The sequence below is a fragment of the Gallus gallus genome, chromosome 1, assembly GCF_016699485.2.
Source record: "Gallus gallus isolate bGalGal1 chromosome 1, bGalGal1.mat.broiler.GRCg7b, whole genome shotgun sequence".
In the NCBI taxonomy this organism is placed as follows: Eukaryota; Metazoa; Chordata; class Aves; order Galliformes; family Phasianidae; genus Gallus; species Gallus gallus.
Genome location: NC_052532.1, coordinates 95,747,762 through 95,775,236, shown reverse-complemented (window position 1 = coordinate 95,775,236; position 27,475 = coordinate 95,747,762). Strand labels below are relative to the sequence as shown.

General features: G+C 37.7%; 2 long non-coding RNA genes across 2 annotated transcripts; one reads left to right on the top strand and one right to left on the bottom strand.

Moving 5' to 3' along the window:
- On the bottom strand, positions 1-10,695 carry LOC121107707. The gene is made up of 2 exons (XR_005842051.1): positions 10,432-10,695; positions 1-316 (listed from the first exon to the last, which is right to left on the bottom strand). It is a non-coding gene; the product is annotated as an uncharacterized LOC121107707 (long non-coding RNA).
- LOC121107706 lies at positions 10,647-27,240 on the top strand. Its single transcript, XR_005842050.1, has 5 exons — positions 10,647-10,902; positions 12,728-12,808; positions 13,768-13,956; positions 17,010-17,115; positions 27,053-27,240. It is a non-coding gene; the product is annotated as an uncharacterized LOC121107706 (long non-coding RNA).
- The last annotated feature ends 235 nt before the right edge of the window (positions 27,241-27,475 follow it).

The following is a 27,475-nucleotide window of genomic DNA, read 5'->3' as shown; positions in this document are numbered from 1 at the left end:
GTCAGAAGCTAAATTTTAATTTGCTCATCACGAGTGAGATCTTGGCTGTAAAAAGGAAGAAGGATAAATTTTCACATAAGCTAATTAAATTAAAAAATGACTTGGTCAAATATCAGCCACTAAATGTAAAGTCAAGTGTGGGAGATCTAAGAATGAGGCATTTTCAAGTGATGAACTAGAGCTCATCACTTTTCTGGGGTGATGAAGTCATTCACCGCCTTAGGGCAGGCGTTTTAGCACTTTTCCTTCAGGTAAAACTTTCCTGATGAAATGGGGATGGCTGCTTATCACACATTGTCTCCATTGCCATCCAGCTCTAAAATAAAAAAAATGTAAAGATGCAAATGAATTTCTGTCTTCAGTATAACTTTCTGTTCAATACTAAATTCAGTTAGATTCTCATTAACCATATACACAAGCCGCAAGGTACATAAGTAGTTTAGGGACAGGTAACAATAGAAGCCATGCAGTATGTGGTGAGATAGCTGCAGTTTGGATTTCTACTTTGCTTTTACCTTTTTTGTTTGTTTGTTTTTAAACTTATACAGATTTTAGATCTCCAGTGGAATATGAAGGTTAGAAAAGAAAAATAAGCTGTTATCTTTGGGTCTCTTTTCATGAGTGTCTAAGGTCTTTTACCATCCTCCTGGTTCTCCTGTGTATAAAGAAAGCCTGCCAGTGTGCCAAATAACTGGCAGAGAACAGAGCTTAAAAACAAAAACTCTGGTAAAATTTGAAAAGTCTACATAAAACCTCCCGATAGCAAACCTCTTGTAAGAAGTGTCTTTATTAGTAGTGAATTGCTGTCACAGCTATGCTATTTCAACTATGCTATTGGTCTAAAGATTGTATGATGAAACCTGTGTTCTCATACACATGACTATAGAGGTCAAATATTAACTAGCAATTTCAAAGAAAACTGGGAGGTTAATATGTAAAATCATTATGTAAAGTCTCTGACTATCAGAAAACAGTCAGATTGTACTTTATGAAAGGATCATAACCATACTTTCAGGAAACTTTTTATAAACATCCAGAATTTACTTCAAATATTCAAATATATTCACACAGATTTCTAACTAAAAAGCTATTTTTTTTTCTTTTTTCCCTTGATTCATGAGTGGAATTGACTCATTTTTGATACCACTTTGTTGACTTCTTTTCTGTTCCCTGTCCACAGAATGACTTCAGAATTTCAGACTCCGATTTATGCAGCCTCCCCTCTCAAACCTCCCTGCACTGGATCTGGCTCTAAATCATGAAGTGCTTATTAATTTTGTTGCTTAATGTGAAAACTTGCAACATTAGAACTTCTCTGCCTGAGACATGACACAAACCCATTACTACAGGGTAAGAAGTTACTGTGTGCTGGCAGATCCACAATAAATATCTATTTGAGCGCTCTTAGCCTGTGGCAAATGCAACTTAATTCAAGTTAGCATGAAACAAGGCTAAGCAAACTTAATTTATTTTGCTTTTGCCATGGGCTAAAAGAATTCACAGTAGACAGTTCCTGTATATCAGCTTCTGAGTTTGTGAATGATTCTTTTGTCTGTCAGATTGGTGTGAAATCGGAGAGCAATGAGGATAAAATTTTATAATTTGGGGATTGCATAACATCAGTACCAGAGATTTGGAGAGGTGTTGTTTGAGGTGGGTATTGTTCACATTTTAAACTGGAGTCCGAATTTTCCCAAGTAGCTGTTATATGGCCAGGCAAACATAAGAAAACATAAAGGAAAGACATTACTTCTGAAATAAAATTGTAGATTTATAAATATAAATTTATAGATATAGTGAATAGGACTGCCTAAAATACTCTCACTGGAAGTCCAACTCAGGCCATTCTATGATTCTGATTCTATGAAGTCAGTGCAGATTTGCCAATGATATGACTGTAAGCAAAGGTATGTTCCTGTTCAATGTCTGTTCCTTAGATCCTGTTTTCCTCAGCTGTGCATAGCCATTCAAATCTGCTCTTGAAATGGTAGCATTCTGGACTGTGAAAATAGGGCAGTGGTTACTTTTCTTGCTCACACAAGAACAAAAAGTACATTTCCTTACAGAACATATTCTATAGAATATTCTATGGAAGAAATTCCACAGTGTAAGGGTAGGCAGTTTTGTGAGGAGCTAAAGTAACATGAAAAAAAGAAAAAAAGTATTTCTGGCTTCATCAAAGCTAATGGGTAATTTTTAAGGCTTTCAAGAGGAAAATAATATCTCCGTCAATTTTCTCCCCCCTGCCCCAGCCAAAGGATGCTAAAAAGAGTAGTGCAGGAGTCACTGCAGAAAGTTTGACAACCATTGCTATTAGAGGATGTCAGACTGTGAGTTAATAATGGCTCTTTTCACTCTTTACATCTACTAATCAATACAACTGTTACAGACTTTCTGAGCTGTATGTTATCTAAGTGATGGGTAGCATGACTTGGGCCATGTAACGTGTCATGTTTGAAAAGCAGGGCCATGACGTGTTTCTTTGCTGACTGCCACACAATTTTGCAGCCCAGTCTGCTTTCCTTCAGGATGGACTATAAGAATTACGCTTCTGTTGGCCCTGCCAAGGGAATATAATGAAACTAAAAAGATTTCATTTATGTGGTGGACACAGTCTTATTTTTCAAGCCTATCAGACTTGTGACCCTTCTGGCTGGAAAGACAGAACAGCATTATTAATCCAAAATTACAAGATATAGTAAAGTGAACGGAATATATCTGAGACCCATTTTTGTACAAGCAGGGCTGATCAGGAAATAGAAACACCTGCATTTCTTAGAGAACAGGCAGATGAAGGCCACTGGGGCAATTGCCAGCAAGATTGTTGAACATGAACAGCGGAGGTAACTAATGAGGCTAGGGTATATACTCTGGAAACCTGATTCTTACATATTACCCATGAAGTATGTGGTTTATATTCAAAGACAAGAAAGAAGAAAACGTGTCAGAAGGGCTCAGAAATTCTCTTTTACAAATCCCTGTAGTTAGGTTTTGGCCGTGATCTAAAACACTGTGAGATTGCTAATAAGAACTCTCCAGACCTGTCATATCACTCTGTTTTGCTACTGAAGATTCTTTGGGATGCGACTTTTATACTTGGTTTCTTACTACAGCTTGATTTCAGCTACTAACTACCTCCACAGATGTCAAAATCTATGCTATCAAAATCTTCATCTTTGCAGCCTGTAACAAGTCCCATATCGAAAGTGGAGTCTGTTCTGCAACATTTCCAATTGTCTTTCAGCTTGTTGTCAACTCCTGGAGTCCTATGCGTAACATGAGAGAGATTTCAGGAAATTGAGCACTTCGCACTTGTGCAAATTTATCCATGATACTTAAATACAGAGCAAATTTTCAAATTTACTAACAGAACAGGTACCTGAAAGCCCTAGATGTCAGTCTCTGCTGCATTCATATTGTATATCGAGCAGTAGAAACTAAAGGCTTTAAATTCAAAGAATAGAAAGCTAATAAAATTTATGAGAGAGAGATTAAGAACACAGAAGTTGACTGACATTCTGCAAAGCTGTTAGTCAACTGTCTGCTGGGGTGCCATTACGATGATATGTGTAAATTATGCTTGGATCCAAAATGGTTCAGCTTCTGCCAGTGCAGAGAGTACAGCAAGCTGCTTCAGCTGCTCACATCTAAGCCTTGGAACTAGACTAAGTTTTTCATTGCTTTTCCTTTCAGTTTCCTTGTTTGTGCAAAGATACTATTACTTCCAATACAAAATCCTGAAATCTAAAATGAAACAGCAAAATTTTCATTGCAAAAGATTGACCTACCCAAGAAAGAGAAGCCAACTGCTAGACTGTTGAGTAACAGTAATTTGTTCTTTTTCTACAGCTAATAAGTTCATCATTCAGAGTGTGACAGCTTCAGAAGGACACAGACAGTCCCTTTGAACTAGAACGTCCATAAATGAATGTTTAGGGCATTTTCCTTGGTAAAAAAATTATCTTCAAGCAAAGAGAAATGATAACAGAGATGCCTTACATCACAGTGTACACACCTACTTGTCATTTGAAATGAAGGACTGCTTGGGAACATAATGCTGTGACTGGGTTGACGGGTTGGGAATGGAGGCAAGTGTCTTGCTGTAATTAAATTAGGAGTTAAGAAGAGGAAAAAAAGGAGAAAACTTCTCTGTTTCAATTTTCTGTAAGAAACCAGGAGGTTGTTGTCACTTTTTAAAGGTTGCATTTTGCAATTTTCTTGTATGACTACATAATTTTAAATGATCTTTCAAGGACTCGTACTGCAAGTTAAGTATATGGTTTCAAGTTAACTTTTAAAACAGTAAAACTGTTTGATGATCTGATGGGAAAAGGTTTATTATTTATTCTGATAGTTTGGTGAAAGTCACTGACAAAGCTAGGAGACCAAAACAGATGAAATGCAACCTGATCTTGTGTAGTGTATTCTGGTGTGCCTGTTAGGCCAAATGCATAAAATGCAGTTGCTCCTCCTCTTGCTGGAGGAGCAGAAGTGAGTTACAGTAATACTTAGATAGCTTGATGCTGACCTAGAAAGGAAAATTGAATATTTTGAAGTAAAGGAGAAAGAATACATTAAACTGTGCTGCAGACAAGCCTCAACTCTTAGTAATTAAAAAAAAAAAAAAAAAAGGTAAAGTTGATTTTAAGCTTCGGGAAGATTATGTATGACTAATACAAGTTAGTGGCATCTAGTGGCAAGTGATAGAAGTCACTCACTGCAGTTACAAATGCTGTATGATAAGCAAATTGCTAACTGTGGCAGAATCTTTCTGCTTTTCATAACTGAGAGGGAAAAGGCAGCTGGACCTGAAATGGCTGAAGTGCAAAAAGTAGACAGTCTTCATAACTTCTACTGAGAGCAGGTCAGAGGGTTTCTAGTTCAGAACAGGGTACGGATTGTGCTTAAGCCTGTAAGTGACAGTATACGATTTCCTTCAGTTTTGAAGAGGAAGGGAAAAAATGGTAGACAGACACTATTTCAACCTTTATCCCATTCCTTCACATTCTCTGTTTTCACCATGTAAGACATACCCATTATCATATCCTGGAATAACCATAGAACTAAAAGCAAAGTTCATTCATGTATGTATGTTTTCATGTATGTGTTATTTCAACAGTAAGCATAACATTTTTCACTTTTTCTCTGAAGATGATCTGCATGTGGCAAATTGCCACCTCTGTGCTGATTCACATAATTTTCTCCAGTGACCCATATGATACTGAAAATCGATTTTAAAATTCCGTGTTAGTATGAATTTTATCCATTTACTGCCTACAGAGAGGATGGGAAGAGGAAGAGAGGGGGAAAGGGCAGGCTGTTTGTTAGTGAAGGACCTATGCAGAGATTACCTGTGTTACTATTGCTGTCTCAACTAAAAGAGATCAGTAATTTTTTTTTTTTTTATTTCTGAATCTTGTTATAAACTTTTCCTAGAAGTTGTAGTTGAAACAAACTACATAGAGTACTTATTGTATAGATATATGCACAAAACTGTGCGCATTATAGCAGTATATTCCATACTGTCACTGAGAAAACCTCTTCCTGAACAAGGTTTTAAGTCATGCTCCCATATGTTTGTATTATATAACTTAATGGAATTGGAAATCATACATTACTATCATCCTGATGCTAACCTAATGTAGTTACAGCATATAAATGAAAGTTATTCACCCGTCTTCAAATGTATGGAGAACAATATGTCTCCAGTCTAAGAAATACTATGACCAAAGAGTAAGGAGAACAATAAATACTCTTGCTTTCTTTAAAAGAGGAGGCAACATTTATATTTAATTCACAATATCTTTACAGAAAAAAATCTTGACTGTAAAGTGTCACAGTGAATAAATACATGGCAAGAACAGTCAAGTTACAAAATGAGTGTATGTGCAATTAATAATAGCATCATCTTTAGGGGCATTTTTCAAATGTAGGAGAGCTGCTCCAAAAGTAATGCCTCCCATTTTATTGTATTGGCCCACAATGTCAGAAGCAGATACTGATGGAATAGCAGTAGGGGTTGAACTTTCCTGCCAGTTGTCTGTTACATTTCATTGTTGTTCGACAGATGGCAGCATGGAGGTGAGAGATGACCTTGAGCTGGAGGTGTGGATGAAACAAAGTTGTGGAACGGAATTCCTTTCATGCATTAAAAATGGTACCCACTGATATTCATTGACAATATTGGCTAATGGTGGTGACTTATGTTGAAAAATAGTGTTCTGTAGTTGAGAATTTCCTCTATCAAATAGTGTTATTTTGCTATTTGTATCTGTTGTTTCCATGGAAGTAAACAGGAGACATTACTTTTGAAACTGCCTACATAGATCCATTGCTGTGTTTCTTTTGTTTGTATCTTAGTTGGGCTATTTGTTCGTAATCTAACAGACTGCATGGATTCAAATCAGCTTCAGCTCTATAGGAAGAAAAGTGGGAAAAGCCGTGAGTATCTTGCAGAGATATGTGCAGAGAGAATATCAGTGTTCTTACAGGAACAGGGATTATCTAGTCACTGGAAAATACCGACATGATGCTGCTAACAAGGTTATTTCCTCAAGGCTAGTGTTAACATCAGAGGAATGCTAGATGGTTAGGAAAAAAAAGGAACTTATTTATTTAGAACAATGGAAAGTTTGCAAGTAGGCAGAAACTCTTTGGATAAGGAAAATTTGGAAAGAATCTAAACATCATCACTATAGAATTTAGAGCTTCTGCGAGCTGTGTCTGAGAAAGTGGACTTGCACAGGTGTTGAGAGCTAGTGACTGCTAGAAGGAGCTTTGCTTTGGAAAAGACAATTACATCACTTCAAGAAAGAACTGGTTTAGTTTAAGTAGCATCTAGCAAGGATACTTAGATGGGAATAGCTTACAAATATCGGCTGAAAATTGGCTTGTCATATTAACACAGTTGGAAAGGATGATACTACCTAGGATGCGATTAAAGAATCACTTATGTATCAAGAGAGAAACTGACAGATCTGTATATATTCTTTTGGGAATTTATGCAGATATAAAATAATATTTGCTTTATAAATCTGTCCAATAATAAGAAAAAATAGAAACAAGTGAATACAATAGAAACGCAGTTTTTTATCTGAAGGGAATAACACTGCATAACCAGACTTTATGAAACTGAGAATGGCTTAATTAACTTAGTATTTAAAACATTATCAAGCCTATCCCACTCTTAACAACCTCAGTAAGCAACGAAATGAGAACATAATGAATTTGATAATTCATATTTCAGCTGGCATAACACCATAGTTTCAGGAAAAGAAACAGGAATTTCTCTAGCAGATATACAAGGTCGGATGATGTCAATAAAGATATCCCAATCTGTGCCACATGAAAACGTTGAATTTTAGTTTTGCCTTATTAAAAAATCTGGAGCTTACTCTACATTTGGCCATGATCATCTCAAATACATGTTGAAAATCGTTAAGATTTTAATTTGCGTTGACAGTATCCCTTAAAAGTGAATTGGATTTTGCTTCTACATCACCACTGAGGATAAGGAAAAGGCTGAGATTCACAATGCCTTCTTTACATCTGTCTTTAAATGTTAGACCAGTTATATCCTCAGGGTACTCTACCCCCTGACCTGGAAGTGTTGGATGGGGAGCAAAATAAACCCCCCATGATTCAGGTGGAAACAGAGACCTACTACTCCACCTGGACTGCTGCAAGTCCATGGGACCTTGATGGGATCCACCCAAGGGTGCTGAGGGAGCTGGCAGAGGTGATAGTCAAGCCGCTTTCCATCATCTATCAGTGTTCATGGTCAACCAAAGAGGTCTTAGAGGGTTGGAAGCTTGCCAGCATGACTGAACTACAGGAATGGTCGTAAAGAGGACCCAGGGAACTGTCAACCTGAACTTGGTGCCAGGTAAGGTTATAGAGGAGATCATTTTGAGGAAGATCACACAGTATGTGTGGGACAACTGGGGAATCAGGACTAACCAGCATGGAATCATGAAAGGCAGGTCTTGCTTGACCAACATGATGTCCTTCTATGACCAAGTGAGCCTCCTGGTGGAAAGGTTGTTGATGTAGTCTACCTAGACTTCAGCAAAGCCTTCAATACAGTCATCCACAGTATTCTCCTGGAGAAGCTGGCAGCCTGTAGCTTGGACAGATATACTCTTTGCTGGGTAAAGAACTGGCTGGATGGCCGGGCCCAGAGAGTGGTGGTGAATGGAGTTAAATCAAGCTGGTGACCGATCATGAGTGGTGTTCCCCAAGGGTCACTATTGGGGCCTGTTCAATATCTTTATTGATGATCTGGTGAGGGCACTGTGTGCATACTGAGTAGGTTTGCAGATGACACCTACATGGCGAGAAGTGTTGATCTGCTTGTGGAAAGGAAGGCCCTACAGAGCAATGTGGACAGGCTGGATCCCTAGGCTGAGGCCAGTGGAATGAAGTTCAGTAAGATCAAGTGCCAAGTCCTGCCTTTTGGCCACAACAACCCAAAGCAGTGCTACAGGCTTGGGGTAGAGTGGCTGGGAGATTGTGTAGAGGAAACAGACTTGGGGGTACTGGTTGACACTCAGCTGAACATGAGCCAGTAGTGTGCCCAGATGGTGAGGTGGGAGTTGGCCTCTTCTCCCATGTAACTAGCAATGGGATGAGAGGAAATGGCCTCAAGTTGCACCAGGGAGGATTCAGATTGGGTGTTAGGAAATACTTCTTTGAGGTAGTGGTCAGGTTCTGGAACGGGCTGCCCAGGGAGGTAGGTGGTGGAGTCACCGTCCCAGGAGGTGTTCAGGAAACATTTGAGTGTTGTACTGAGGGACGTGGTTTAGTGGGAAATATTGGTGATAGGTGGATGGCTGGACTGGATGGTCTTAGAGGTCTTTTCCAACCTCGGTGATTCTATGATTCTATGATAACATCATGAAATTCTCTAGAAATCATAGCAGGTACCTCCATATTAAGAACAATTCCTGTTTTCTGGGTTTTTGAGCTATTTTACACCAGGTATATAGGTATCTTTTATACCGTTCGCAGCAAGAGCTGGACAGACTGGAGAGTTGGGAAGGGAGGAACGAGGGCAAGAGTAGAGGTTCCTTGTAATCACTGCAATTCTGTGATTCCTCACTTTGTAGTAACAGGAGAGGGTATTTTGCTGCAAGATGAATGCCACTTAAGTCAATGTGACTATACAAGATGAACAAAAGCAATGAAATGTTACCTTATATTAATTGAACAGTGCTCGTGGATAGATGTTGAAAAATATTATGGGTACAAATCAAGAAGCACATTTTGCATCCTGCCTCAACAGTGCAGAAACCTCCTGCCTCCCTCTGGTGACTGACACTTAAGGAATTAATCAACGTGGTTGTGTTAATAAAATACAAGTTTCTTCCATACTAATAAATTATATCATTATCTTCCAGCAGGAATTATAATCTATTTTTTGCTGTATCTTTTCCTCTATTTTTTAAGATGTTTTAGGAAATGTAGCTTTTATTTGTTCTCCTGTTACCCTCCATGACCCCCAAGTGAATGGCAGTATAAGGATGTACAGTAATCCACAATATGGGTTCATTTTTTAGAATACAGCTGAAACATCAAAAGGAGGGCTGCTAAGATGGTGAATGGTCTGGAGGACTAGTTGTATGAGGAGCAGCTGAGCTCCCTTGTTTTGTTTAGTGCAGAGAAGAAGAGACTGATGGAAGGCTTTATGAAGGCCTACAGCTTCCTAATGAGAGACAGCGGCAGGATCCAAAGGGACGTTCTTTGGGACTGCTGAGCCTCAACCTTTGTGGGTCATAGTCAGGAGCACCACACCCAATTGCTAACAGCACCCATGTGCTCTGCCCTGAGCTTTCAGTAGGACTGAGATGTCTGTGGGATAGTCATCATTTCTTGTGTTTTTTATTAAAGATTAGTGTAAGCCCTGATAGTGGTTCCAGGAAGGCAGCCTCTTGCTGGGCTGGGAAGTGTCCTGTGCACTGCCGTCCTCTTTCTGGGATGCCTGGGCTTCCTAGGTAAGCAGTCAGGAGTGCAGGGGCTATGGCCGCAGCCCTGGTTAGAAGGACCTGTCACTATTCCCAGTAGGGCTCCTCCATTTCCCTGGGGATGGATATGGTGGGATGATCCCCCAAGATCCCCTGGAAGAGCTGTACTGGAAGAGCTGGGGGGCTTTTGCTCATTGGGATCTGCAGAGATGACAGATGGTCCAAGGCTTGGAGTGACAGTGCCCTGCAGGGAGGCTAACTGCACTCAGCTGTGGACTCTAATGGAAGTGTGACGACATGCTGGACAGTCATCTGCCCTCACTGAAAATTCGGTAGAATTCCTAAGTCTCCTATAGAGAGGGCAGATGTGTTTCTTCCTGGTCTGCTGGAGGATGCTGCTGAGGCAGAATGTGTAGTTACTGGGAGCCACATCACTTCTTATGTCATGGCAGATGGAACATGAACATACCTCCTCCATAGCCGTGTTCTTCACACTGCAGTGGGTTGGGAGGAACTGAAGGTGAAGTCCCCTCACTAGTGCCACTGGGTGTCACATGCTTCAAGGAGAGGCCACAGCCGTTCACTGAACCAGCAGGGCTGGGGAAATGCTGGCAATGATGTGGGGACTAGCACTGAGTACAGCTGGTAGCTGCCCCACAGCGCCTTGCAGACACGCTCAGCCAGAATCCAGGAACAAGGAAGGCTGGGGCACGCTCTACTGTCAGCCCAGTATACGCAGTAGAGGGTTGTGAGGTCACAGTCCATTGCCTGGAGATGTCACACATTGTGACTTCATGGCATCAAAGTTTATTGCTCAGATCTCTCACCCTTGGGTAGCCTGACAGTCCCACAGCACTCCATCTAGCACCAACACTGCACCTCTACACACCCACTGGAGCTACTGTGGTGTCGATGATGGTTTTTCTCAGCAGACACCCAGGTGCTGGCCTCGTCTTCCCAATAACCCAACAGATGTCTTGGTAGCTGCTTTTTTCCTGTCCAGCCTCCTACTGAAATAAACAACTTGTTCTTATTTCCATTTTTCCCACTCATCCTGACTTGGCTACAGCTGTTCCCTGATTTGGTATTTTGGATACCATTCAGACATCAGGCCTTCAGCTTCCTCATGAGGGCAGCAAAGGGGCAGGTGCTTGATCTCTCTGGTGACAGTAACAGGACCCTAGGGAACAGCATGGAGCTGCGGCAGGGAACTGTCAGTTTGGGTGTTAAGAAAAGGTTTTTCACCATAGGGTAGTCAAACCCTGGAACAGGAACGTGCTCCCCAGGGCACTGGTCAGTGCCCCAAGCTGCCAGAGTTCAAGGAGTGTTTGGGCAACACTCTCAGGAGTAGGGTTTGAATTTTGGGTTATCCTGTGTGGTGCAAGGATTCGGACTCAGCAATCCTTGTGGATCCCTTCCAACTTGGAATATTCTATGACCTTATAGTCATTCTCTAAAATGTGTACAATCATCTCATTGGGATGTATGCCAGATTAGCAGTATCAGAAAACTTTAGTACATAAGGCTTATGTAGTCCTCTTGGCATCGATGGTTAAGGCACTTAATTTAATTAGATGAGCTTGCAGTTGCTGAAACTGCTGATTGTAGTATTTTCAAGAGAGCCAAGGAAAAGCCTAATTCATTAGACCTCTGAAACTGTGTTCATGTATTGTGACCGTGTGCTCTCATGGTCTGCAGTATTTCAAATATAAATACCGAAAGCCCACAAAAGGTAGTGTTCCACTCTTTGAATTTGTATGTATTTCTATATTAATGAACATTTTCATTCTCATGCAAGGATAAAATGTGTTGTATTGTCTTCCTGGCTGCCCCAGCATAGCTGGTGATCACATACCTGATACCAATAAGCCAATAGCAAAAGACGGTTGTTACAGTATGTTATTGCTGTCATCCCTAATGACAAATGACAGCACACTTTTGCAGTATGATGACTTGTCTCTGCTAATATGGAGAGTAACACATTTCTAAGAAAAAGAAAATGAAAAACATATTGCCATCATTAATAATTGTAGTGTGAGAAAGGAAGAAAATAGATTGGAGCCTTTAGGAAAAGTTACCAGTCCTCAGGCACATGCATTTTTTTTTTTTTCATTTATTTTGTAAGAGAAAGCAGATGTAAAAGATAGTTATGGCTTAGGCAATGAGTAATTAAAATCTGAAAAATTCTGGAGTTGAATATCATCTTAATAAACTTCTGGGTTATGATACAGCATTTCTTCATAATACAGTATTTGTGAAATAATGTGAAGTAACAATGTATAACTAGACTGGAAAAAAAAGAAAAAAAATTCTTGTATCAAGCCCTGTAACCAGCCAAGTTATAACTGCCTAGGTTATGGTCATACCCACAGCAGCATTATGGTAGTATACTGAAGCGGAGGTTGAATTGTGTGAACTATTCCTGTAGTTTTTTTCAGTTTATCTCATGTTCTAGTTGGTTGTTACTGCATCTGCATTGTATCTTTAGAAAACTGAAGGCTAGAAGATCAGTACTTCATGTTAAGGGGATGCAGGAAGTATGTACCTAGACTGCAGTAAAGTCCTGCTTGAAGGCCAGCCTCCTCCCTCTTTAAAGTTGGCAAAATTCCCATGCCTGCTCCTCTGTTCTGTTCTATTCTGTTCTGTTCTCTTCTATTCTAGTGTACTCTATATTATTATATTCTAGTCTAATCTAATCTAATTCTATTCTCTCTGATTTTGATTTTTATTCTCCTCCTTTGCACAAATGTTCCTTATCCTACCAGACACTAGTTATCTCTGGAATTAGATGCCTCCTAGGAGATGCAACAGAACTTCAGACTACCACACAGCACCAGATAGTAAAGGTAATTTAATTATTAACTGTGAGGATGAATTCATTGCTTGTTTTTCAAAGTCTTCTTATATGGTTCTACTTACGAAATTGTGATTATGCAAGTATTACAAGGTTTGTACTGTTCATATGCTGGAGTCTAACTTCTGCCTCACCGTGTATGCATGGTATGGTATATGTATCTTGTGAAAGTATGCTGTACTCTATTTCCTGTCTGGCTAAAATGTTTAGAACAAGTATACAGAAAAATCTAAACAATAAGCTCACTTTGTCTAGATCATTATTCAAGACTTGGAGATCTCTTTCAGATCAGAAAGAACCGTTATGTTTACTTAGTGTAACTTACACGGAGTATAGGAGTGACTTTGGCTGATAAAAGTGGGATCCTATAAATGTCTTCACATGCTTTTAAAGAGTCAAATCAGTTACAGCCTCATAAATGCACCACTGCACTATTTGTAAAAGGGTGTAAGGCTGATACCCCCCAAAGAGATGTAGAGAAAGTTCCTGTCATGTAAGTGACACCACTTACTGCTTAGCTGTTTAAAAGCAGGGCCCTACCTGGAAAGGCAATTGTTTTCCTGTAGTCACTGAAATTAAAGGCCTCCCACAAGATGCCGCAAAAGGCTGTGAATTCTCTCATGGCACTGCTAGTAATTAATCCTATGGAAAGCATTAAATACTAAGATACATGCTTTTTCTCCCTTTATTTATTTATTTATACTACAATAATATGTAAATGCTAACCTTCTCACTCAGTGTTTTGTAGTTAAGAAATGTTGTCTTCTTTGAAATAAACATTTGTGATTAACTTTCAGTTCTTGATTTGAAATATGATAGTTGAGTTTCACTGCCATTTTTTGAGGTACACTAAAATGTTCTGCAGCAATTACGGGGGGCCAGAGTTAAACAAACCAGAATTTTAATGAGTTTCATGTGGTAATTATTTTTAATTGCCTTCAATCTCATTAGAGTACCAGGTGGCAGCTATGTAACTTCACCATGGATGCCGATTGTCTGTATGGCCAAGTATTTCTCTGCAGACACTAATGAACAGGCTGTCCAAAGGCTCACTAGCGGTCTACTAACAGCAACTTGTTAGTTCCTTTGAACAAGAGGAGTCTGATTCTGACCTCACTCACAGGAAAATTAATTGCAAAGGTATCATTGCATCATACTACTTCCAGCATATGTTTTTAAGCAAAAATGTATGAACATACATATGAATATGTTAAGTTCTGTCTACTATAAACTCTTTAAAGACTTTTACATTTACGTGCCACTTTAGAAACAATAGGATTGTCAGCTCCTTTATCTGTATCATATTAATAATAAATGTTTATCTGTTGTTATCAACTGAACTGAGCCTTATAGAATCTGCTTCTTTTAATTGAAATGCTTTCTTTCCTTGTCACAGTGAATAGCTGAAGGCAACAATGTCCCTGAAATCATATAGTTCCCATACTAGATATAATTTAGAAAAAAAATGGATTTTATCTTGGCCTAGAAGATCTGTTTACACTCCAAACTGATTATCTAAAACTGAATTATTTAGCCAAATCTGTACACTAGTACACATGTACACTGTGACGTGACCTAATGGCCAATGGTCTTAAAAAACACTGTACACTAAGCCTCTGGAAATCAAGTTGGAGCAAGCTGAGTTTGTTCGTAGTATTTGAAAACCTCACCATAGAATTTTTATATTGACTAAAATTGTATACTTCCTTTGATACTGAAGAAATCTTTTGATTTCTGCATATGCTGTTTTTCACATGAGGAATATTAGAAAACAGTTATAAACTCATTTCTTGATTACTTGACATGGATTTATTTCATACAACAGTCAAATATACTTTTTTTTTTCTTTTTTTTTTCCCCCAAAATAGTAAATTAAGTAGTTAGATTACCTTTTGCAGCAACAACTTTTCCGCTTATTTTAGTGGACTGGAGAAGGGAAGAGAGGAAAAGATTTGTGAACTATTGCAGTCAGAGATGGATTAAAATAAGAAACTTTTAAAAAAAATGGATGTTTCCTAAAAAAAAAAAATAACAAAATAAGTAATGCTAACCATCCCTATAATAAGATTAGTGTGGATGACTTGGAGTAGTTGTCTTCATGGTCTAGGAAGATAGTCTGCATATTCTGGTTTATTGTTACGACCTACATGGTCATATGAATACAATTCATCAAAACTGTTCATTCACACAAACACAAATCAGGGATAACTGTAAATTCAGACAAATGTTAAACACCCTCGAAGCCATTAGCAAAAATAAAAAGAAGAAAAAAAGGGAAACTTAGCACAGTTTAAATAACAATGATAGACATTAAGAATCTTAAATTCCATTCTGCAATGAAATGTTCTTTGAACGAGGTTTAGAAAATGTAGTGAAGCTTTTATAAAAGGGCTATAGGTGCATTTGCATTAATCATTGAAGGTTTCATAGTTCAAACAGTATTCTCTCCTTTGCAAATGCATACTTTTTTTTTTTGTTATTACCTTACAATTGTGTCAGGACTTTCTGTATCAGCACAGCTTGAAGTCATCAGTGCCTAAGCTTGTTACGGATAATCTTATTTATTTTACCACCTCTCTGCAAGATAATCACATTATGGTTTTCTCAAGGGCTTATCACCTTGAATCCACACAGGACCTGAAACATGCACATAGAGAGCAAGAAAGAGAAAGATATACAGATGTGTGAAAAACTTAGCTGAAGGTCTTACTTCTTTATGCTCAGAATGATTGCATCAAGACTCAAAATAATTACTGCACATATTAAATCATAAAGAAGAATAGATTTAATTGGCAGGACAATTAAATGAAAATGCTATGAATGGCATATTGGATAAGGAATGAGCATTTACATTTTCTATTAAAAAGAATAGAATAGTGAGTATATTGTATTAAAAAACCTCTTATCTGTAATGAGTTAAAGATTATCCCAAGGAGTTCAGATATGATTTATGTAAGACCAAAATCATATTTGCCTTTCAATAAAGTACAGCATGAAAGAAATATTTTCCTCTGAGGCTTTAATAAGCATATAAGAAAATGCAATTCATTTGTTGAACTACCAAAAACTACACATGGAAAGGAACTTAACAAAATGCACACAGACATTCTGGACAATGCCCAGATATTTGTACAGACAGAATTATCTGTTATTCCATTATTTGGACATTTGACCTTGATTAAATGCTATTAAGTACTGCATATAAGACAACCTTCCACTGCAAAAGAAGTTTATTTATGTATTCTTATTTATAATAATTTATTCAAAAATACATAATTGGTATGAATTCATCTGATTATTTTTCCAAATGCATATCATACGAAGGAGTTGGAACCACTCTTTTCACATGCTTAGGCAATGCTTGCCTTATAAATTGAGTCCATATTCATTTTTGTTCAGGAGATCCATGGAATCCATTAGGGCTTCTCTGAAAAGAGATTTTGAACCTTTGAGTTACTTAATCCAATATTATGACCAAGTCAGTGAAATTAAGCAATCGCTATCTCTTCACTGTGTTGGCAAATTAATTTTTCTCTCTCGTGTCTATTATCAGTTTAGCTGCACATAGTTCAACACAAAACTATCATGTCCACTTTTTTGCACATTGCCAGTCAAGTTCTTTGAAGTGGGGGACTCAGTTCTGTCTTCAAATGCACTCAGTGGGAATTTAGTGTCTGTATAGACAGAAGATGGTCCTATATTTGACTGTATTCTTGTGTAACTCACACGGGTATTAGTTTACATTAGCAAGTGTTAAATCATTCTTCATTCCCATGTATCTAAATGCTCCTTAGATAAGCACAAACGTTAGCACACCCTGTGCAGTGTGGAAGGTGATTAAGTATGAAGTGCTATTTTGAATTTCAAGTGGATTCTTCTTCATAAAGTGTAACGTGCTGTGCAAACTAAGCAGATTTGAGTATTTGATTTGGTCTTCAATCCTTTTCTCCATAGAGGGGAGTTTTCACTGTTGGGAAAAGAAGGCACTGATATATCTTACATGAGAAACAAAATCAGGCTACAGAATTTTTCAGAAGATATTTTGAGCTTTAGATATAACTTTTTAATATTTATTCTCATAGCATTCTTTTATGACTACTGTGGTAAGTGTCAGAAAAAGAAAAAGTGTAACAATGAAATAAGATTATTAGGATTTACTTTTTTTTTTTTTTTTTTTCTTAATCATTTGCCAGGCAGTGAACAGTATCTAAAAACTCAATGATAGAATTTGTAAAGGAAGGTGTGGAATGCTTATGCAGTTAAGCTAACATGAATGGGACCTGTAAAACTATGTTAGAGGTAAGGAGTCAAAAGCTACAAGTTATCAGTGTAATTTTAACTCAGCCTCTTTGTGCACATGCATTACAAGGCTGTAACTTTATATTTACATGCTGTATTTTCCATTGAACCCTTTATTAATTTTACAGTTTCTAGGAAAGGTTTCTAACCGCCATGCATGGGACTTTAAAAACACTTTAGGTTTCTAATTCATTCTTTATGGTCTCTGCATCTCACCTTACATAAATGATCAAAGTTGGATCCCTGCCCTTTGTTACCCCAGGAATAGCAGAGATGATCTATAATATACTTAACAGCCTCCTGGTGAAAAATGTCACTCTATCCCCGTAGCCCTCTCCCAGTGTGCAGGAACTGGTCATCCAACATCCAGGTTACCGAGCTTTTAAAATAAGGTTGATTACATTCACAATACATTCTGTGAGAAGAGGGAAATTTAACATTACTGAGAAGAAGGATCTGGAATTTTCATCCAAAAAGAAAGATTTCCTATCTGAACTGCACTACTGAGAAATGAAAATAGTGATAAAAAGAGCTAACCTACCTCTCCATCTTTTCCTTCTGCTATAGTGTCTCACCATATTTCCTATGAGAACTGTAAAGTCTCGAGTGACTTTAAGGATTTTTAAAGAATCCTTTAAATATCCTCATATGCTCCATAGTGTAGTTACCTTTTCCTCTCTTAAAAGCTCTTTGTCCGAAACCTCAACTTTATTTTCACCCTCTGCTCTTCAGTACTGTGTTTAGCTCAGGGGACCACAGCATACAAAAGAGGTGGACTGTTGGAGCAGGTCCAGGGGAAGGCCCCAAAGATATTCAAAGAGCTGGAGTACCCTTCCTATGAAAACAGGTTGAGTGGGTTGTTCAGCCTGGAGAAGGCTCTGAGGAGACCTTACGGTGGACTTCCAGTACTTAAAAGGTGCCCACAGGAAAGATGAGGAGGGAATCTTTTTCACAGAGTGTAGCAATGCAACAAGGGCTGATGACTTTGTGCTAAAAGAGGGCAGACTTAGATTAGATATTAGGAAGAAATTATTTATTCAGAGGACAGTGAGGCACTGGCACAGGCTGTCCAGAGAAGCTGTGGTGCCCCATCCCTGAAGGAGCTCAAGGCCAGGTTGGATGGGTCCCTGGGCAGCCTGAGCTGGTGGCGAGGGGCACTGCTTACAGCAGGGGGATGGGGATGGGTGGGCTTTAAGGTCACTTCCAACCTGAGCTATGCTGTGATTCTGTGATTCCATGATTCTATGATTTACACCCTTCTGTGATTCTAAGATGTACACCCCACTGCATCTCCCTTACGAGGAAAGGCAGAGGGAGCTGGGTCTCTTTGGAGTGACCTCATTAATGTTTATAAATATGTAAACAGTGAGTGTCATGAAGATGGAGCCAGGCTCTTCTCAGTGACATCCAGTGTTATGACAAGGGATAACAGGTGCAAGCTGGAACATAAGAGGTTCCATGTAAATATGAGAAAAAACAACTTCACTGTGAGGGTAACAGAACATTGGAACAGGATGCCCAGAGAGTTTGTGGGGTTGTCTTCTACAGACACATTCAAAACCCGCCTGGACGTGTTCTTCTGTGACCTGGTCCAGGTATTCCTGCTCTGGCAGAGGGATTGGACTAGATGATCTTTTAAGGTCCCTTCCAATCCCTGACATTCTGTGATTCTGTGATACACCTAGAAAAATGAATCTCAGAAAGAATTTCCATAGAGACTTTGTTATTATTTTTCCTGGTAAAAGTTGTAAACCCTGCAGTACTCTCCATCGTACATCAAACATTATTGTGACCTCCTGTTGGTCTGATACTACTTGGTGCTATAAAGACAAAACATTAGGCTCAGACTATTAAAAGAACTGTCTCCTTCACTTAGCTCCTATCTGCTTACTATGATTTAAGTACACTTTTTAAAACCAAGTAGTCTTGCATATCTCTTGGTTATCTTCGTTTAAGAATAGTTTATCCTGAAAATAATATATTCAGTAATTAAGTAGCTTCTTTCAACTACTGATCTGATAAGGTGAAATCTTTAGCAACTGTAAAAATTAGTAACATTACAGGCAACATAGCCTTGTACTGATATTTAGATGGTTTATTTTGAATTCTGCATTCTCTCAGCTATCTTATATTCAGAACCATTTCTCATTTCTTTCCATACTTTTCAAGAGTAACACAGATCTCAAGTAATATTATTCAGTGTAATTTGCTTTCATTTTGATACATAATGTTGAAAAGAATTCAGTAGGATGGATAGAATTAAAAATAAAATGTTTTATTGTCACAAAACTTGAGCTAAAACAGAAATATCTAAAATATATATGCTCAAGTAAGTTTACTAAATTTGGTAATGGAAAGTGCAGAAGAAGGACAACTTTTGCATAGATTTTAATGCACGGCATTCTAGTAGTTCAGAAGTTTTATTTGAATATAACACCTGTAGTAAAAACACTTCTGCCAATGTGAATATTAAGTCCAATACTGTTGTAGGTAAATGATTTACTGGAACTAATAGTCTATACTTAAAATTCAGATTTTTCTTCAGCAAAATTCAGAAGACTTCATTTTTCGTGTTTCCAGAAATAAATGTAGATTTATTTAAATTCGGTATGCACATGGCTTAAAAATCTCTGCAAGGCAAATATACATACATGCATCAGTGTTTTCAGGTACGAGTTAGAGAAGTATCACTGAGTCAAAGTCTGATCTCCAGCACCCACTGTTGTAAGCACTCATGGCAATCACAGGAAGTAACTGCAGTTGCTGTGCAAGAATACACTGAAGAGAGATGAGCTACAGGCCTCAAATGTTTCTATAGTCTCCTACAGAAAGGAGAGTCTCCTAGCTCCCTTATGTAAATATTGTGACATAAAAAAAAGCAATATGGGTCATAGTTTAGTCTTAAAGCTCTGAATTTCTAATGGATTCTGCTTAATAGAGAGAAAATTCTACTTCAGACACCTTTGCATACCATCTCTAACACATTGTCTCTAACACATGACTCATCCAACCTTGTAAGGTTACATACCCAGGCTTCAACATGATCAATCATCCTGTGTACTCTTGCAAATTCTGTGTCACCAGAATACCCACTACATAAATAAAATAAATGATATTCCCAGACTGCTTTTAAGGTGGACCTTCCTCTGGGGCTGCTGACAGGTACTGGAGGAGTCTGCGTAACTGTCTCCATTAATGCTGCAGGCTCTTAAGGAAGGATTTGAGTCTTTCCTTTCCATCTTATATGCATTTTAAAACACTCTCAAGGCTTGATCCCTAATTAATAGCAACATTAATAAATTGAATACCTTGACTCTTTGATTATACTAAATAGTTAGGATAGGATGCTTTAATTGGTCACATTGGAGAGATGATGACTGAGTGATATTTCTGCTCTGTATATTTCCTTTTTCTGACAAGACTGGCAACAGTTTTTCTGATCTTCAAAACTGGAAGTGCTTAGTAAATCAATATATTTAAGGTTGATTTAGTCAATTCATAATTAACAGTAGAAAGTAATTTTGTACTAGCAGACAAATGAAAAACATCCCTTTTTCATAATTTTGGTCTTAAGTGTGCCATACTTTCTTATGGGTGAAAGTTTTGCTTGGTTAGCAATCACACTGATTCCATGTGCCTATGTGCAAGTTATTTGAGGCAATATTTACAAACACTACATGATTTGTGTAAAAGTAAAAAATAAAAAGTCAACACAAGTAACCATGTTTTAAAGCAAGAAATGTTAATTACTTCCAAAATTCCTTAAATTTCCACCTAGTAGCAGGCTGAAATTTTCACCCAGCACCTTGGTTTTGAAAGATGTGACTACAAGTATCAAAACACAACAGGACGTAATGTAAGAATGAATCATGTCTCAAAAGCAACAGGGCCTAACAGTTCAGTGATGGATGTAGAAGGAAACTGTGTGATTCTTTGGCTCTGATCCATGGTGCCTTGGGATAACATTTCATATCCTCTTCTCTCTGGTTCCACGACTTCTTGTCCACTTAGGTTACAAAATACTGGCTTAAGGACTTTTACCAGTCGTCTTTGCTGCATCTGACAGAATGGCTCTACGAACTCCGCAGAGGCCAAAGAGAAACAATGCATAAACTATTTAAACCTAATGATAAAATATTATCTACATTGCTTGAAAATATTACAGTAATCAAAGACCAGAATCTGACAGAATTTGATAACGGTCCCCAAACTAGCTCCTTTATGGTCAAAGTAGGAACAGGTTAGCATGCATTTGAAGGTTTACAATTAAGAATTACAGATTATTTTGTACTTTGACCCAGTAGTACTTCACTGTATGCGAGCTTTTCTCAAGGTTTTAGCTCTCCATGAATCTCTTGATAAGCTCTTCTCAATGATTGTTCTAAGGTATTAGTGTGTGAACTGCTAGCCTGCTCAGTGGTAGTTTTAAGGGTCTATCACAAGAAGCAGCTCTAAATATTGTCTGCGTTTTGCTTTTTCACTGCTAAATATTTTTCTTACTCTGGACAATCACACAAAAGGAGTCAAATCACATCAAAAAATCTTCCATTATAATTTTTTATGATAAATTTGTGTTTCACCAAGAGTATGATGCTTGGAGACAAATTTTATTCTGCATTTTTTATTTTTTTTATTTTACTTTTTTTTTCAATTGAGTGTTCTGGTGTGCTCCAGTGGTGATATTTTTGGCTTGATTTCAGAAAAAGGGCCTGTACAGTACAACTAAGACATAACAGGGGATGGAACACAAGTCTTATGGGGAGTGGCTGGAGGAACTGGGATTGTTTAGTCTGGAGAAGAGGAGGCACAGGGGAGACCTTATTGCCCTCCACAACTACCTGAAAGGAGGTTGTGGCGAGGTGGCAGGTCAGCCTCTTTTTCCAGGTGACAGGGAATTCCTCAGGTTTTGCAAGGAGAGGTTCAAGTTGGCTGTTAGGAACAATTTATTCTCAGAAAGAGTGGTGAGGCATTGGAACAAACTGCCCAGGAAGGTGGTTGAGTCACTTTCTGCACAGGTGTTCAAGATATGTGTAGATGTGGCATTGAGGGACATGGTTTAGTGGGCGTGGTAGGCATGGGTTGGTGGTTGGGCTAGATAGTCTTAGTGGTCTTTTCCAACCTTAATGATTCTGATTCTATGATAATCTGTAAAGACCGATGGTACCAGTCTACAGTTATTTCTTTCCATTGTCAGAATGAAAATTCCTGAAGAATGTGCACACAAGCTAACCACAGGTTGCAACTCAGGCTAAGCTAGATCAGTGTTCCAATAACTTTTCTTTGACAAACCCCAGCAAGTCACAATCACCTACTCAAATAATTGAAAATCAGTCACTAGGGTATAAAAATATACCAGTCAAATTTTTCTTGCCATTTATTACAGTGGTTCAGAGATTGAAGCAAAATCAATGAAAACTAAAACTGATATTTGCACAGGACTGACCTTTAGCTGGCATAAACCTATAAAATGCTTCTTATCAAATGATGGACCAGTTCTTTGCTGGTTATGATCAGTCCACTGAGTTTAAAAGATCAAAGATTTTCTACATATTTCGGTTATTTTTGGTGTATGGATTGATATTTTTCTTTGTATGCAAGCAAGCCTTGCACTCATGAATAGCAGATGAGTTTGTTCTACTACTTCTGCCAGCACATGAATTTGATGTAAGAAATCTTTTGTACAAAGTCCTAATGGCAAAAATCCATGTATCATTTAGCATGCTTCATTCACAGAGGTAGTGCATTTACTATATTAAGATACCCTTTTAAGGAATTACCCAATTTAAAAAATTGAATGAAGGAAAACAAATCTCTGGCACTTCAATTTAATTGTAAAAGAAAATGCTACGTTAACTGCTGATCCTCAGAGAAATCCAAAACTAGCAGGAGGAAAATATTACCACTCAATAAAAGTCTTGGCAACTTCCCACTGAAACACAATATGCACACATCAAACAGTCCCTAACTTATTAGATCATTAGGTAAAAGCCAAAGTCATTTGAATAAAGTACTGTTCTCCTTAAAGATGAAATACTTCCGAGTGACATAAATAAAGCAGACACAAATAATTTTGCATAATAGGAATCGTTAAGAATAGCACTTTTTAAGAAGCAATCTGCAAAATTTTCCTACATTCAGATTTACTTTGAAGTTAACTTTTTCATTATGCTCAAGAAATTTTATGAATTCAATACTAGTTTTCTATTTTTACAAATCCAGAAACCAAAATTCCAATGATATGAAATTCAAATCTTTCTTAGTATAAATGGAAGAATGCAGATGGAAAGTAAAAGGGCGTCTGAAAATGTTCTTGGAAATACTTTTCACTTCATAAATGTACAAATAATACCAATATTTTTCTTTTTTTTCCTCTATGTTCTTTGAGTCAGAGTATTTTTACTTATGAATAGAAGTGAGAACACAGTTGTGTTACACTTACTTATATGATGGCTTGAATTAAGGAAAAAAACAACAGCTGAAAGTTGTACAGATAGGTATCTTTTGATTTGGCCATTTCTCTTTAAAAACATTGTCTCTTGTCAGGGTTTGGTACATCTATATACTACGCCACATCTCTGATTATATCAGGCTGCAATTATTTAACTCCATGTAGAACAAAGGCAGCTTCTCAAGAAACAGAAGAAACACTCTATCTCTGCTATACGCTCTCTGATCTATATCTTCTTTTGCTTTTTAATTTAGTTACTGTTCCTTCCTGACCCCTCTAGTGGTTTTCTACTTCCCTCATTCCCAAATTTTCCTTCCCTTTGTCCTGTATGTTTGGGCCTTACCAAGTAATTTGATTTCCAAACATCCTCCAAAACAATGGCTACTACTAGTACTACCTACCTATCTTATGTTCTGAATTTACTCCATTCATGCTTTCCACTCTATTTATGAACTTAGTACTATGTACATTGCTCAACAGTTGTTTCTGTGCCTTGTATAGCTACTCTCTTGCCACTGTTGGCCATCACAGTACCCTTCCTGACAAATCCCTCAGGTCAGTTTCATGTCCTTCCTCTCATTCCTCCTCTTGCAAATATCTTTCCCCTCTCTTTCACCTCTTCCCTTTTCTCCTTGCTTCTTATGGCTGGGAGGTGAAGATAACCTCTACTCTGCCCTAAGGAAGATAATCCTTGAAGATCCTCTCCAAGAAGACAGACATATTACAGCAAACAGAGCAGTACCTCATGAAGAGAAAAGTGCCCTTCTACCTCAGATTTTACAGGTTTTTTGTTGTTTTTTTTTTTCCTAACATTCTTTTAATGGTTCTGCTGGATATTTGTCCTTAAAAAATAAAATAAAATAAAAAAAAGCTGAAAAAATTGTAAGAACTAGATTAATTGGGGATTGCCAAATGAGACTAAGTGAGGAGGCATAAAACTTCCCCGAATTTAACAAAAGATTGTGTACGTCACCTGCATTTAGAAGTTTTAGCTCTATAGACAGTTGGCAACCTATGGCAATTTATGCCAGCTACAGAACTGCTTCTGTATTTGGAATGAAATAAAATTTGTTAGCCCACACATCTTAAGTCAAAGTCAAATAAAGGACTTATTTTCAAGAGCATTCTTTCAAGCAGAGCCAGGAATACAGACATTTTAGCTGCGAGAAATTAATGTTTTATGCATTTTTTCTTTTCAGAACAACTTAGTGTGTTGCTGTTACGTAGCTCTCATCTAACTGTTACTTTTAATTTATATTTGAGAACTTATTTTCTTACAGAAGAAAAAATATGAAGTGGAAATACTACCTTGCATATATATATTTTTTTTATTTTGAAAACAAATTGTATTTGCCCTTTGTCCATCTTACACTGGTAAACTACCTGGAAGCTGTATGACACAAGAGACACATAAACGGTAACATTACAGCATTTGAATTTAACTGCATTGGCAAGACTTGGGCACAGAAAGAATGAGGAAATGTGCAATATCTGAGTTTGCAATTAGCCGGACTATCACTGTGTGTATCTCTGAGTATGTATCTTTGCTGCTTTATGCCTTATCTATTACACTAGCAGCAAAGCACTGTCATATTAAAATGATAGTGTATTCTCTGTTTTCTTCCACTTAATGTCGGAATGAGGACAGTGTTTTGGTCTCCTCATCCTGTTTGAAGAAACTACTGGGACATGTGGCAGACTGATATATTACTTGTAGAATAATATTGATATGGGATAATTTACTTGATCTAACTCTACAGTGGTGGTCTTGAAATGCTTAAGAGGAGGTGGGTTTCAGAAAACAGGAAAAAGGATTTGAACCAGGTTTCTTTCTGCACCTGTGGTTCTGGTGTTACTGCAAAGCTTGAATTCAGAGGGCCTGACTGAGAGATGGCTGGACAACAATGTCAGTTAGATGGGAATTTTTTTTGAGTTTCATTGTTGCTGTTGTTTGTGTCAAGGAATCAAAGAGATCACTCACTCAAAATTACTTGGGAAATTTTGGTTTAATGCCTTCATGCAAAATGCACTCCAATTAAAAAAGAAGGGAATAAAGTTTGAAAAAAAGGTATTTGACTCTACATGGAGTTTACGGGTTTGGACTTGAAATGCTGTTGACTGGCTGAAAAACTTTGTAATATTATCACAGTTTCTTCATTGTTTCAAACACCCTTTTTTGCTGTTATTCAGACGTCAACACTGTCTCCTGTATTTCCTAGGTTAATCAAGGGTGGAAAGGTCAGAACTTAAAACTACCTCTTCTTAATAGACAAGGTGTAATTTTCTGCCCCTTTACCACCTGTTTTCACCTCTTCATTGTGCAGAATGGTCTTTGTCACAAACTCAGTTACACTATACAGACACACTCTAGTTTCAGTGTTTACAGTGTTGTCTGGTGCTTTTATTTAAAATGAGATAGAAGGTCTCAATCTCACAGCACCTTCTGTCAGTGTTCAGGGGTGGCAAGGATGCTCAGTAGCCAATAGAGCTACATATCAAAAAACTTCTCTGGCATGCTGTGGTGTGGGCCTCCAGCAAAGAGATCAATAGACACCAACATTGCAGGCTTTTTGCCTTGGGGAAAAAAAAAATCACATAAGCAGAATCAATGGCATTGTAATATGGATGACATTTTATGTGACTGGGGACAGGGAGAAGTACAGTTATATTTATGAGAGTACATAGCCAACTGGATTTTGTTTATTCTTCACACGATGCAACATCATTCCCATTTATACTGTGCGAGGATTTGATTTTCACAAAAAAAAACATTTTTTTTTAGATAATACAAGGAAAATTTATCATCCTTACCAAACACTGGCAGAGAAAAATCCCTATAAATTTATGACATACAAAACATGGATGTAAATTTCTATTTTAGAAACATCACACATTCACAGTACTCTCTCTAGTTTCCCAGCGACAACATAAAGTCAGACCGATGACTCTAAATCAAAATTGCATTCTTCTGACACTTCATCTCTCTGTCATACTGTCTCTTCACAATATCTGTGCTACAAAACTCTGTTTCTTCACCCATTGATAGCATCACAGGATATATCAATTTTATAGGTAACAAGACTGTAGAAAAATATGTAGACAAATATGTAGAAAAAATCTTACAAATTGCATTTGTGGGAGGAAAACTGTGTTAAACACAACAGCCATTTAAAGAAAACCAATTTGTATTGCAATTTTTTCCGCTGATACGCAATATTTTGTAGTGTCAAATTGTGCTATATTGGACATATTTATCGTGATATTGTGTATGATATACAATGTATGCTAACATAGAGCTCTGATTGTGCACCTTTTTCACATGGAAGAAAAACAGCCTGGCTGTATCCTCAGGTACTGAAATATCTTATTAACTCCTATCTTCTGTACTTTTACCACAAACCTCCTAACATGTTTTGCACCTTATTTGTTGCCTTTTTGCAAAAAAATGGTAAATGTCCTCTAATACTGGCAACTGCTTTCCTCCTCCAGATGCCTTCTATGATTTTGGATCCTAACATCATCCCTTATTGCATGTAACACCATGAGCGATTCAGTCTCTCTGAGTCAATGCAGTGCTCTCATTCTAATGTTTTTATACAAAAGTGGGACAAAGGATATCACTCTACTCAGTGAAATTTGGGAAACAAACCAACAAATAAATAAATAGTATGAAACAATTTTTTAAAGACTTGTTCATTTGGAAGAGTTTTCACCCTTCAAGAATATATTGCCTTTATCATAAATATATAATCTGGATCAAAAAATGCGATGTGTCTTCATTATTTATATACTAAATAACTTAGCTGAATCTGTAGAGATGACTGCAAGTTCAAGTTAGCACGGAAAACAGTCTTTATTTTCAGAACATTTCAATCTGTTTTGTGTACCTTGCTGGTAGTTACGTCTGGATAA